The sequence below is a fragment of the Mauremys mutica genome, unplaced genomic scaffold (assembly GCF_020497125.1).
Source record: "Mauremys mutica isolate MM-2020 ecotype Southern unplaced genomic scaffold, ASM2049712v1 Super-Scaffold_100090, whole genome shotgun sequence".
Classification (NCBI taxonomy): domain Eukaryota; kingdom Metazoa; phylum Chordata; order Testudines; family Geoemydidae; genus Mauremys; species Mauremys mutica.
In genome coordinates this window covers 221,298-229,233 of record NW_025423262.1, presented here as the reverse complement: position 1 = coordinate 229,233, position 7,936 = coordinate 221,298, and the positions used below count along the sequence as shown (strand labels likewise).

The window sequence follows — 7,936 nt, the reverse complement described above, 5'->3', positions numbered from 1 at the left end:
GTGTGAGTGCGGGGAAAAGCTTTCATTCAGAGATCATCGCCCTTATCTCTCATCAGACAAAATCGCACACGGGAGAGCGACCCTACGAATGTTGGCGATGTGTGGAAAAAGTTTCTTCTTCGGAGATCTCAAAACCTTACCTATGCATCAATGAGGATCCACAGCGAGGAGAGAAGACCCTATGAATGCAGTGGATGTGCGGGAGAAAGTTTCAGTCACTTCTCCTCCTTCTCTCTCACCAGAGAGTCCACACAGGAGGAGAAGCACCCTATGAATGCTATGCGAGTGTGGTGAAAAGCTGTCACTCATAAGTTCAGGCCTTTCTAAACATCAGAGAATCCGTAAAGGGGAGATTAACTTCATAAAAACCTTCTTCTAGAGCTGTCCAGGAGGAAATTTTTTCTTTTAATTCTATTTTTTTTCTTTTGGAGCTGTTCCCAGGTAGTGGAGGTGTTAAGGCTGTTTTTGCATCTTTTGCACACTGTAGTCGCCTCAGCTCCCACACATGAGTTTTGCCCACTTTTGGAAGCTCGCCCGTCTTTGGGGTGGATCCATGTTGGAGTCCTTTGTCTCAACTCCATCCCTGTCCTGCGAGTCATGGGAGAGGGTGTCCTTTCTACCAGGGAATGTCATCACCCCAGGTGGGGGAGATGAGGAGATGGGGGGGTGTTCCTTCAAACCAGCTACGTTTGAGATAAAATCTACCGGGGTATCATTCAACTGTTGGTTGTCATGGATTTAGCTAGCCTTGAGTTCACTTTCCTGATGTAATAAGGACAGCTATTACTATGCAGTAAAGACATGTGCTAGATAACCCCCCAAATACTGACTATCCATAGCACATTTCCTCCTGATTATGACCTAATCACTGTCACCATTTACCTTGTCTAATAACAACAAACCTGGAGATTCACATTTATACTTTTCCCTCCCAGTGGGCAAAGTTATGGTTTATGAGACGTCAAGTTCCTCTTTTGAGCGGAGAGATTGTCTCATTCCCAGTTGTTCTCACATTACCCTGGATTGTGCAGAACAGCAGTTATTTTGTTGACTTTTTTTCTCATTCTAAAATTATATTTAGAAATATGAATGTAAGAGCTGGAGCAGTGTCGGGGGGAAATAAGAGGGTCATTTTAGGCTCTGTGCACACTGGAAGGAGATGGGGCGGGCGACTCAGAATTCCATCCTTCCACCATCACTCCCAGAACTGGTTTACCTTGTGCCTGAGCCATGCACAGTTCACCCCTTAGTATTTCCTTTCGCTTATCCAACGTTGTCTGGTGGGGTCATGTTCTTGGCTGTCCATGCTTGGGAATGGTGCTTGTACGTTCTTTGGATCCTAAATCAGAGTCAGTCCTGTGGCAGGCGATGAAAGCTGTCAGACTTGGAAGGGGATTTCAAATGGATCCCAAGCTCCGTTCAAAAATTCCCCTTTTCCCTCAATGGCAAAAGCCGCTTCTGGGATAAGGTCGGATGTTTTTTTCCTCGCCGTTATGAAGGTGCTAAAACTCCTGTAAAATAAACACTAATGAGAAAGGGTATCAAGAGGGGGTAGCCGTGTTAGTATGGATCTGGGTAAAAGCAGCAAAGAATCCTGTGTGAACCTTATAGACTATACAGACTTTTGGAGCATGAGCTTTTCGTGGGTGATATACCCCACTTCGTACGGATGCATGAGAATAGCGCTGGGAGAAGCCAATGGTTTCTGTGGGATCATGGGAGAATCTCTCATCCTGATTCTGAGACATCAGATAGTAACCTAGTCTGGAATTTCCTTTAAATTAAAATGAAAGTGTCTTCTACGCTTCTCTGTGATATGGGTTTTCTAATCTTTCATGAAGGCAGGCCTTGGTCATATAACTGCTTTTTAGTTTTGTTTGATCAGAATGTAGCTCCAGTTATGTTTTGGGAAATTTCAGGACCAATTTACCATTTTTTTACTTCATGGTTAGTTTTTCCCCCATCCCTGCTATGATATGGAGAAAATTCAAATGAAGTTGATGTCAACAGGAGAGAATACTACAAGCTGTTGGACATATCAAAGAAACAGTCCGTATGTTATAAAAGTCGTCCACTCTGGAAAAGGTGAACAGCACTGCAGACCCTAAGCCCAAATGGTGCAGCAGAACACTAAGTAAGTGCACATGTGTCACACAGGTAGTTCTCAATTGTGTTTTAAGTCAATATTGTCTCACGACGATCCACCAGGTGGATAGAATTTCCACAGCAATGTTGATTCGGAAATAGGAAAACGCCCGAGAGTATTTGGTTCCCAAGGTGTTTTGTGAACCCTGAGTCCCTACAGGAGGTTACTCCTGAAGTAGATTCTCCTAGCTTAATCCCCAAATTTGGGAAAATGCTGTCTGTGATTGTGGTGTATGAACCCTGACACTGGCACTGCTAGGGTTACCTGCACCTATTCGTGTGGGCTGAAGAGGCCACACCCCCTCACTCCCTCATCCTGTGGCGAGGATGATTCACCACAGGAACAAGCTATCCAGGGAAAGTGGTTGGATTCACCGATCTCCTGATGGCGTCATTTCATGAAGACTTAGATGCCTTTCTGGTATAATATTTTGCCCCCAAAGTTAGCTCATGTGTCCTATCAGGAGGCCTTATGTGATATGCAGGGGGTCAGATTAGAATTGCTACTAATAGGTCTCTTCTGGCCATAAAAGTCGACTTCATTTCTGAAAAAAACTGAGTGCAGCACTTGGGAGCAGCGTATCGATTTTTCCCTAGTCTAGCCGGACTTGTTGCCTAGAATGAACGCTCCTTGGTGGAGTGATCCACAGGGTAGTAGGCTGTCAAACCTGCAAAGTGCTCTGGCCCGAGGGGACCAAGGAACATTAGCTCAGCAAGTAGGAAGGGGTGTGGCTAGTGACATCACAAAAGGCCTTTGGCAGTGACCCTCAGACTATTGGTCCAAGGTTGGGCGGGGATGGTGAGTGACCTCACAAGAGATGATGCAGACATCAGGGCAGGCAGGACAGGTCAGGGCGAGGGGCCATGGTGAAACCGTCAAGAGACCCCATGTGGCTTTGCTGCAGCAAGTCTCCTTCTCCAGGTCTCCTCTCCTGAGGACTGAGGGAGTATTCGGGTTCACGGACGTGAGCGCCAGGAGGAAACCTCATTTCGAGTTTTTCTCCTTCCCTTTTAGTGAATTTTTACTAGAAAACACAGTCCGTCCCCTGTTGTGAGAAGGTAAGAGCCTCCTCCTTGAGGGAAGGGGCGTCATGTGGGTGTCCCACAGTTCGGATGCCGGTGGCCCCACCATGTATGGAATATTCCTGCCCCCCTGCTCTGTGTTCGCCAGGGCTGGAGAGACAGCATATCCACGCCTGCATATGATTGTGGCTCCTGGCTGCCGGAGCAGAGCAGCAGGCTCAGCTGTCCAAGAACTTCCCTGGAGCTAGGAAAGGGGGAGGGGCCCAGCCTCTTTAGCAGGAATGCATGGGCAGGTGGAGTCATGAGCGGGCAATTGTGCGGATACTAGCTGGATGGCCAGTTATGGTGATTTAATTACCAGCAGCATTGTACACTGGGCGACTCTGCTCACCTTTCCGTTTGCTGCAAAAAAGCTCTAGGACCTCTCATTCGATAGTGGTTTTATTTTGGTCACCAAAACAGGGCAGTTTTGTCGCCAGATACGTGGCAAATTGGCAGTGTCGTACACCAGCCACCACCAAGCTGCCCGACCAAGGGAGCATTCGTGTGTTCTTCACAACACCTGAGCAATATATTTCTGCGTGAAACAACTTTGTAGTGCAGACCTGGGCCAAGAAGATTTCACTCACCAAAAACACACACAGACTTGCCAAGGAAAACATCACCTGCTCCTCTGCTTTGCAGAATCCAAACACAGAAGGAAAGCTTGTCAGGTCCTATGGGTTGGCGAGATGGCAGGGGGGAGTACAGGTGTGAGGCAGACACCTATTTCTTATACCCAGCGCACCATTGGCTTAGCTGGCTAAAAGCACCTGCCTTGTTAAACAGGTGATCCTGGTGTTCAACTCTCAGTGGTGGCTTTTGTGGGAACCTGACTATTGGCTACTGTTAGAGGAACAAGAATTTCAGAGCTTAAATGGGCCTTTGGTTCATAGCCTAGTGTGGTTTTTCTCATGGTTTAAGTTACACTCACGGGCACTGATGATAGAGTTACTGAAAGTTTGGGAGTTAGGCACTGGTAGATCAGTGGTCCAAGCCCCTTGTAGACACTCCCCTCCCTCTGGGACAGGGGCAGATCTGAGCTCTCGCACCAAACGCTCATTGTGGCTGCCAGAACCTGTGAGTGGCTCATTTCATTTGCACCCTGAGTTGAGTCCTGCTTTGTGCACCGTGTCCTGAGAATGAAAACCCAAAACCCCCTTTGAAATGACGAATGCAGCAGGGACGTGTCATTGTCCCTGCCCCAAAAGCAGACAGACCAATGGAGAAATGCCGTCGAGTCCAAGGTAATACTTCACTGCGGTTTTACCATTTCCACTTGCTAAACTCCCTCCGATCTGCCCAGCCCACATTTCCTCTGCCTCAGCTGCTGCTCCCGGCCTGCTCTAGAGTCAAACATGCAGGGCCCCCAGGGGAACAGAGGATGGGCAGCTACATCAAATCCCTGTGTAGCTAGCAGGAATGAACACAAACACTCCCTGGTATCTGAAGAGATGTTTAGTTTTACCCTTGGTAAACTAGAAGTCTAAAGGGAAGGAAGGTGGTGCCATATATAAAGAGTGAAACACAAAACAATTATCATAGTTATACCCATAGTGACTGCAAAATATTTCTATATTCTTCTTATCAGTGTATTATTTTATATGGCGTCTATACATTGACTATACCTTCACCAAGAAATTTTAATCCTTATAAAATAATCAACTACCCCTGGTTAAGGCAATGGACTTGATACCCACTCGGGCGTCCCTACACAGGTTCAGGTACTAACAACAGTGGCTGCCTTTTAGCCATAGCTTTTAATTAGGGCAGTACATTGATCCTGTGAAATCATTTCCCAGCCGGAGTCCATCGCCCACATTCCTTAGGGCATTGGGCCACCATGGGGACGTTTCATTTCCCTCCTCAATTTCACACAGACACACAATTTCCTTTGCACAGATCCATGAACAGCAAAACCTCCCTGTGTCTCTTGTCTGAGCCAGGGCATTCGATTCCATTGACACCTTCTCTGCTGCAATGGCAATGGTCATGCAGAGGGGACGAGGCCACCTTCACCTCTGACAGTGAGATATTGGATCAGCTCTTTCTTTACGTTCCTGTTGTTAGTCCATGAAACATCAGGGATGGATGCAAGGCTGAGCTCACGCACCAACCCCCTGAAACATTTCAGTGCCCCAGAGAAATCCTGACTCCGGCTATTGGCATGATCTGGTGGAGATTCGAAGAGGAACGGGACGGTCTGAATTGTCAGTGTGGGGAATGAACAACAATCTATAGCAATGTCATTAACCACAAACACACACTAATCATGCTCCAGCCGGAAGGGAAATGGGGCAGGAACTCTTGTTGTTCAGCCATGGACACACTTACACTAATGCACAGCCAGGAGTGTGCTGGGGGAGCTGGTCTTAGCAATTTGAAGTGACAATTCAGTGAGAACAGAATCATTGTGTAGTGAAGCACCTATACATCAAGTAGTTGTGGCCGAGTGGTTAAGGCGATGGACTAGAAATCCATTGGGGTCTACCCAGGCAAGTTTGAATCCTGCCAACTACAGAAGCATTAGTGTATTGTCACTGCTCTTGTAGTGCCGGAGCATCCACAGAGCCAGACCTGGTCTCACTCTGAGGCTGTCTACACTTAAAATGTTGCTGTGACACTGCTACAGCACTGTGGAGTAGACAGTTGCTACAGTGAGTGGAGGGGTTTTCCATCCCTGTAATAGCTACATTGACAGAACAATCTTTCCTTTCATTTAGCACTATCTAACCCTGGCTTAGGGCAGCTTAATTATACTGATTCCAGGGTTTTTCACACCCTGAAAGACGTACATCACCCTCCCATTCCCTGGTCCTTCTCGCATGACCTGAGAGCAGCAATACCCGCAGTTCAAGAGGTGCAAACAATTCAATGTTTATTGGGGTAAACTTCCAGCAAGCAATGATTCCAATTTCCTTCCTCGGTATCGCCCTTCCCAGCTCTGACACCACAGAGGCTTGTCTGTGTCCCTGTTCCCATTCCCTCTTCCTATTCCCCCCTTAGCAAAACATAACTCAATTTCCCCTACCCCCATTCCAATTCCCCCCCTTAATTCATCATTGACTGCAGACTATATAGTAAAACTGGAGTTCTGCTTAGCTATACCTTAACCAATCATTTTACTGAAATGTAACCAATCCTAACATATTGTAACATGATTATCTAACCAGTTATACCCCACCACCTGAATTGCTTTACACCCAACAAATTAATTATCCAGCAGACAGAAACAAATCACAGAACCAGACAGAGATTATACAGACAAGCAATAGGAAAGTGGAGACTACAGTGATAGAACAACAAAGAAATGAGGATTTCAGACCCCAGCTATTGGTAAGTGAGTTTTTGCCAGACAGGATGCTATCATGGTAGAGGTTGTGGATGCTGGTTGCTTAACTGTCTGGCCCCCAGGGCAGGAATTTGAGGGTCTCCGAATGCCAGCACCCATCTTTTGTTCACTTAAAACGTGAGCAGGGGAGATTCCAACACCGCAGAACTCATGGAACTCCAGGAAACGTGTAAATTTAGGTCCGGGTGAGTGTGCCTAAAAATCCGCTGTGCTGGAGAAGGTCTCTAGGAGTTGAAAGAGATGTGCCATCTTGGCCTCCCTAAAGAGTGTCATCAAATATTAATGAAAACTAGGGTTGATAAGTCACATTCTTTGTAGCGTTAGGATTGTGGGCTGGTCCAAAGTGCCAGTTTTAAGACTCTTTTTTCCTCTCTCTTGGGTGTTCTGGTTTCTGCATAGAGACGTGGTTTCAAATCCCACTCCTGACATGACCATTTTCTTTTATCTGGAGAAAATGGCCTCACTTCAGTCTCCTTTGCAACAATAGAGAACCATTTGTTTAGCTTTTCTTTTCCAGTAGTTGTGAGAGAAGTTCCAAACTAGGGGGAAACAGGGTCTTTTCCCTCAACCGATCAATTTTTGTCTTCCTTCATTCCAAGCCATTTTCTCAGATACAGCCATATTTCCCACACTTTTTTGTTCAGCGTTCTTTGCTTTTATGAAATTTTAGGGTCATCATTTAATTGCCACACAACTGTACTTATGAAGTGAAGTGAAACACAATATTTTTTGGATATTCTTGCAGAAGAGTTTTGCTTTCTGACCTGGAATTGAACAGGGGCTACCCAAGGGGGACAATGCTACTCCCTTTTTCTTGCCTCATCCGAAAAAACATACATTCCTGATGCCCTTTGTTTCCTTGCCCTTTTTAGGGTAAATTTACACTTCTCAGAAGTAGAATCCTTTACAAAACCACTCAAAATCTCAGCTGTGTCGTAAGCAATGGCTTCCGGAAACGTGCCCAGCTTTTCTTTAATTTGGTGACACGGGTCCAGGCAAGGGACTGGATACAGGCCTGGATCAGAATCTTCATTACCAGAGCTAGAATTTCTATTTAAAAATAGCTATTTTTCTGCTGCTATTAGATTTCCAACACTGATTTCATTTTATACACATTTTTTGCATCTATTAAGGATAAATTGAACAAAAATACCACTTCTCTTTCCTCAACACCTGCATCATGAAGGGGAGCATTCCAAATAGGAAAGATCTTCTGTGGGGCATGGGTTACAAAAATGCTTCGGGAACCAAATACATGGGCACTTTGCCAAGTTAAAAATCACTTAATGTGGAATTCTCTCCCCAAATCATCTGAGAAAATACTGACTTAAATAATTGAACTACACTGTGATCATATACACTTCCTTCAGTTAATTG

The 7,936-nt window shown here is 45.8% G+C and overlaps 1 non-coding gene across 1 annotated transcript; it reads left to right on the top strand.

The window, feature by feature from the left end:
- Positions 1 to 5,645: 5,645 nt before the first annotated feature.
- Positions 5,646 to 5,727, top strand: TRNAS-AGA. Its single transcript has one exon. It is a non-coding gene; the product is annotated as a tRNA-Ser (tRNA).
- The last annotated feature ends 2,209 nt before the right edge of the window (positions 5,728 to 7,936 follow it).